Here is a 6,541-nt window from a genome sequence, read left to right as displayed (position 1 = left end):
AGTTAAGTATCGGTGTTAGTGATCGACATAGTTTAGCCTGTAGTGTTATTGTGCATGAGTAAACCATACTGTGTGTAAATAAAGTAGTATTGGCTTTGAACTAACTAACTAGGTGTATTGGCTCTTTGATCGGTATTCGGGTGTCCAGAGTTACCTGCCAACTCTGAAAGCATCCTCCTAATTAGGATTAAGAAAGGCGGCCTGATTAACCGCCATATTTATAGCCACTAAAAGTTAGCAACACTCCCTCTCCCTCCGCCCCCCCCCGCTTAAAAAAAAATAACAATCCCAACCCCTTTGAGCAAACGTATCACCCTCCCCCCCCCCCCCCCCCCGGCCACTGCACTTCCGTCGGCTAGCCCACCCAGCTACCCCCGCCCATGGCGCCAATCATTCCCCCCCGCCCCCCCCCCCGCACTGATCCAACTCCCCCGCTCGAACGACTTCCGCGCACAAACATTACAATCCCCAACGGAAGGCAAAGAAGAAAATTGCGCCCACCAACCCCGCCCCCCCCCCCCCCGCCCCACCCCCACTAAGAACCAGGCCGAGCAACGGCCCAGAACTTAGTCCGAAACAATACATCCTGAACCAGAAGAAAAAAAGACGTTTAACAGCAAATCCAGAACACAGCTACCCGCTCCAATGTCCTCTGTCTCCTGTTCGCTCCAATGTCCTCTGTCTCCTGTTAGCCCCTTGGCCCTGACAAAGTTTGTCGCCTCCTCTGGCGATCCGAAGTAAAGTTCCCGGCCCTCGTACGTGACCCGCAAACGCGCTGGGTACAGCATTCCAAACGTCACCCCCTTCTCAAAAAGGGCCTATTTTGCTTTGTTGACGCCCGCCCCCCCCCCCTTTTGGCCTGCTCCGCACCCAGGTCCTGGTTAGACGCGCAGCTCGCTGCCTTCCCATGTGCACGCCTCGCCTGCCTGGCCCACCTCCGAGTCTGTTCCTTATCCAGGAACCGGTGCATTCGTACCACCGTCGCCCTCGGCGGCTCGTTCCTCACCGGCTTCCTCATGAGCGCCCCGTCCGCCTCCCAAGGGCCGCGCAAACGCTCCTTTACCCAGTAGCGTCTCGAACATGCACGCCGGCGTCCGCTCCGTCACTGCCCCTGCGGCGGGCCCCACGGTCCTCCGATCCTGCCTGCGCGACCTGTTCCCCAGAGCCTCCACTTTCTCTTGCCGCCTCTTCTGGTTGTCCTGCCTCAGCCCCGCCTCCTCCGCCATCGCGGCGAGCTGCTCCTCGTGCTCAGCAACCTCCCCTTCGACCTTCTGGGTCGCCTGGCCCTAGGTTCCCAGTCTCCGCTCCACCCGATTAATCCCCGCCAATTGTGGGCCCAACACTGATCCCTGAGGGACACCACTAGCTACTGATTGCCAACCAGAGAAACACCCATTAATCCCCACACTTTGCTTCCTATTAATTAACCAATCCTCTATCCATGCTCCTACTTTCCCCTTAATGCCATGCATCTTTAGTTTATGCAGCAACCTTTTGTGTGGCACCTTGTCAAAAGCTTTCTGGAAATCCAGATATACCACATCCATTGGCTCCCCGTTATCTACCGCACTGTTAATGTCCTCAAAAAATTTCACTAAATTAGTTAGGCACGACCTGCCCTTTATGAACCCATGCTGCGTCTGTCCAATGGGACAATTTCCATCCAGATGCCTCGCTATTTCTTCCTTGATGATAGATCTTCCCTACTACTGAAGTTAAGCCCACTGGCCTATAATTAGATGGAGTTTAAGACTAGGGAGGTTATGCTGCAATTGTATAAGGTGTTCGTGAGGCCACACCTGGAGTATTGTGTTCAGTTTTGGTCTCCTTACTTGAGAAAGGACGTACTGGCACTGGAGGGTGTGCAGAGGAGATTCACCAGGTTAATCCCAGAGCTGAAGGGGTTGGATTACGAGGAGAGGTTGAGTAGACTGGGACTGTACTCGTTGGAATTTAGAAGGATGAGGGGGGATCTTATAGAAACATATAAGATTATGAAGGGAATAGATAGGATAGATGCGGGCAGGTTGTTTCCACTGGCGGGTGAAAGCAGAACTAGGGGGCATAGCCTCAAAATAAGGGGAAGTAGATTTAGGACTGAGCTTAGGAGGAACTTCTTCACCCAAAGGGTTGTGAATCTATGGAATTCCTTGCCCAGTGAAGCAGTTGAGGCTCCTTCATTAAATGTTTTTAAGATAAAGATAGATAGTTTTTTGAAGAATAAAGGGATTAAGGGTTATGGTGTTCGGGCCGGAAAGTGGAGCTGAGTCCACAAAAGATCAGCCATGATCTCATTGAATGGCGGAGCAGGCTCGAGGGGCCGAATGGCCGACTCCTGCTCCTAGTTCTTGCGTTCTGTTTTTATGTTATCAGATCCAGATATCCTTTCCTCTGCTGAGCAAAGTTCTCCTGGAGCAAGGCTACAAGTTGCACCGTCGACCACTGGGCCGGCAGCTCCGATGCCTGACCCCTGACCTTCCGCCATTTTCCCCTGGGTCGCAGGCTCCATTCCTGTCTTTGACCAACGTCCCCTCCTTTTCAGGCTACTTCTGGTCCACGAGTCCATGGGCGGGTGGGAGAAACTCTCGTCTGCGGCTTCTCCAGTCAGTCAAATCCCCCGTAAATCGGGGGGGGAAAAGGTTCAAAAGTTCCGCCACGAGCGGGAGCTACCAAATGTGCCAACACTCACGCAATGGTCGCCATGACTGATAAAGGCAAGTCTTCCGCAGTCCTTCTTAACCACCTTAACATAGAACATAGAACAATACAGCGCAGTACAGGCCCTTCGGCCCACGATGTTGCACCGAAACAAAAGCCATCTAACCTACACTATACCATTATCATCCATATGTTTATCCAATAAACTTTTAAATGCCCTCAATGTTGGCGAGTTCACTACTGTAGCAGGTAGGGCATTCCACGGCCTCACTACTCTTTGCGTAAAGAACCTACCCCTGACCTCTGTCCTATATCTATTACCCCTCAGTTTAAGGCTATGTCCCCTCGTGCTAGCCATTTCCATCCGCGGGAGAAGGCTCTCACTGTCCACCCTATCTAACCCCCTGATCATTTTGTATGCCTCTATTAAGTCTCCTCTTAACCTTCTTCTCTCCAACGAAAACAACCTCAAGTCCATCAGCCTTTCCTCATAAGATTTTCCCTCCATACCAGGCAACATCCTGGTAAATCTCCTCTGCACCCGTTCCAAAGCCTCCACGTCCTTCCTATAATGCGGTGACCAGAACTGTACGCAAGAACTGTTACTCACCTATCTTGCTGCCTCTCCAGGGATCTGTGGACAAGCACAACCAGGATCCTCCGAGTTTCCTCATGCCCGACCATTCCTCAAGTACCCCTTTGTCCATTGACCCCTTCCAAAGTGTATCACCTCGCACTTTTCAGTGTCAAATCCCTGCCACTGACCTGGCCAACCCGTCAATAACCCAAGACCACCCACCTCGCTGCCAACCATCCGGCCGATCGCCGTGGCATCTGTAACTCTCTTCCTCAAAAGGCGGCGGGAAGCAGAGCCTCTCAATGTTTTGACGGCAGCGATAGGTTCTCGATTAACGAGGGGGGGGGGGCAGGTGAAAGGTTATCTGGGGGTCGGCGGGAATGTGAGGTTGATTTGGGTTGAGAGTTGGACCATCCCAAACGAGATGTTGCGAGACAGATTGGTATGCGGAATAAACAACTTGACAGCTCCCCCCCCCAAAAATAATTGGCAGAACCCAAACTGGATTTGAAAAAGAGCCATCGTCATGGCTCTATCACTGGGAAAGGGCAGCACGGTAGCATTGTGGATAGCACAATTGCTTCACAGCTCCAGGGTCCCAGGTTCGATTCCGGCTTAGGTCACTGTCTGTGCGGAGTCTGCACGTCCTCCCCCGTGTGTGCGTGGGTTTCCTCCGGGTGCTCCGGTTTCCTCCCACAGTCCAAAGATGTGCGGGTTAGGTGGATTGGCCGTGCTAAATTGCCCATAATGTCCAAAATTGCCTTTAGTGTTGAGTGGGGTTACTGGGTTATGGGGATAGGGTGGAGGTGTGGACCTTGGGTGGGGTGTTCTTTCCAAGAGCCGGTGCAGACTCGATGGGCCGAATGGCCCCCTTCTGCACTGTAAATTCTATGATACCGATGAAATGAGGAGAAGGAGCTTAGAGGCTACAAGGGATTGGGATTTGATTGGGATTTGATTTATTGTCACGTGTACTGAGGTGCAGCGGAAAGTGTTTTTCTGCGTACGGTCCAGACAGATCATTCCATACATGATAAAATGGAGGACATACAATAAATACACACAGACATCGGGTGAAGCAGACGGACTGTGACACTACTCAGTAGAGAAGATGTGTGGAGAGATCAGTTCAGTCCATAAGAGGGTCGTTTAGGAGTCTGGTAACAGTGGGGAAGAAGCTGTTTTTGAGTCTGTTCGTGCGTGTTCTCAGACTTCTGTATCTCCTGCCCGATGGAAGAAGTTGGAAGAGTGAGTAAGCCGGGTGGGAGGGGTCTTTGATTATGCTGCCCGCTTTCCCCAGGCAGCGGGAGGTGTAGACGGAGTCAATGGATGGGAGGCGGGTTCGTGTGATGGACTGGGCGGTGTTCACGACTCTCTGAAGTTTCTTGCGGTCCTGGGCCGAGCAGTTGCCATACCCAGGCTGTGATGCAGCCAGATAGGATGCTTTCTATGGTGCATCTGTAAAAGTTGGGAAGAGTCAATGTGGACATGCCGAATTTCCTTAGTTTCCTGAGGAAGTCTAGGCGCTGTTGTGCTTTCTTGGTGGTAGCGTCGACGTGGGTGGACCAGGACAGATTTTTGGAGATGTGCACCCCTAGGAATTTGAAACTGCTAACCATCTCCACCTCGGCCCCGTTGATGCTGACAGGGGTGTGTTCAGTACTTTGCTTCCTGAAGTCAATGACCAGCTCTTTAGTTTTGCTGGCATTGAGGGAGAGATTGTTGTCACTACACCACTCCACGAGGTTCTCTATCTCCCGCCTGTATTCGGACTCGTCGTTATTCGAGATCCGGCCCACCATGGTCGTGTCGTCAGCAAACTTGTAGATGGAGTTGGGGCTTAATGCGAGATACGGAAACCACATGGCCTGCCGTCCATATTGACGGGCTCCCTAAGATTAACCCGGCTCCCATTGCACAGAGGATTCCATTCGGCAGTTCCCGGGGTGGTATTCCTCTGCCTGCCTTGCCAGCTGGGTGAGCCACATGTGTTGTGAAATCACCAGGCCGGTGCTGAGCTGACTGGGTTGGGCAGGAGGGAGAGCCTCAAACGACGAGGCCCAGGACTGAAGGATGGCTCTGTTTCTACACTCGACACTGGAAGGCCCAGCATCGCCTACTGTGGGATCTTCCTGTGTGAACAAGCAGGAGCAGTTTGGGAATTGATACAGGGCTATGGGGAAAGAGCGGGGCAGTGGGATTAGTTTGGGGATTGATACAGGGCTATGGGGAGAGAGCAGGGCAGTGGGATTAGTTTCGGGATTGATACAGGGCTATATGGAGAGAGCGGGGCAGTGGGATTAGTTTGGGGATTGATACAGGGCTGTGGGGAGAGAGCACAGCAGTGGGATTAGTTTCGGGATTGATACAGGGCTATGGGGAGAGAGCGGGGCAATGGGATTAGTTTGGGGATTGATACAGGGCTATGGTGAGAGAGCGGGGCAGTGGGATTAGTTTGGGGATTGATACAGGGCTGTGGGGAGAGAGCAGGGCAGTGGGATTAGTTTGAGGATTGATACAGGGCTATGGTGAGAGAGCGGGGCAGTGGGATTAGTTTGGGGATTGATACAGGGCTATGGTGAGAGAGCGGGGCAGTGGGATTAGTTTGGGGATTGATACAGGGCTATGGTGAGAGAGCGGGGCAGTGGGATTAGTTTGGGGATTGATACAGGGCTGTGGGGAGAGAGCAGGGCAGTGGGATTAGTTTGGGGATTGATACAGGGCTATGGTGAGAGAGCAGGGCAGAGGGATTAGTTTGGGGATTGATACAGCGCTGTGGGGAGAGAGCAGGGCAGTGGGATTAGTTTCGGGATTGATACAGGGCTATGGGGAGAGAACGGGGCAGTGGGATTAGTTTGGAGATTGATACAGGGCTATGGGGAAAGAGCGGGGCAGTGGGATTAGTTTGGGGATTGATACAGGGCTATGGGGAGAGAGCAGGGCAGTGGGATTAGTTTTGGGATTGATACAGGGCTATGTGGAGAGGGCGGGGCAGTGGGATTAGTTTGGGGATTGATACAGGGCTATGGGGAGAGAGCAGAGCAGTGGGATTAGTTTCGGGATTGATACAGGGCTATGGGGAGAGAGCGGGGCAATGGGATTAGTTTGGGGATTGATACAGGGCTATGGTGAGAGAGCGGGGCAGAGGGATTAGTTTGGGAATTGATACAGGGCTGTGGGGAGAGAGCAGGGCAGTGGGATTAGTTTCGGGATTGATACAGGGCTATGGGGAGAGAACGGGGCAGTGGGATTAGTTTGGGGATTGATACAGGGCTATAGGGAGAGAGCAGGGCAGTGGGATTAGTT

Source organism: Scyliorhinus torazame, chromosome 26 (assembly GCF_047496885.1).
Source record: "Scyliorhinus torazame isolate Kashiwa2021f chromosome 26, sScyTor2.1, whole genome shotgun sequence".
Lineage (NCBI taxonomy): Eukaryota > Metazoa > Chordata > Chondrichthyes > Carcharhiniformes > Scyliorhinidae > Scyliorhinus > Scyliorhinus torazame.
Note: the sequence above shows the minus strand (reverse complement) of the source record.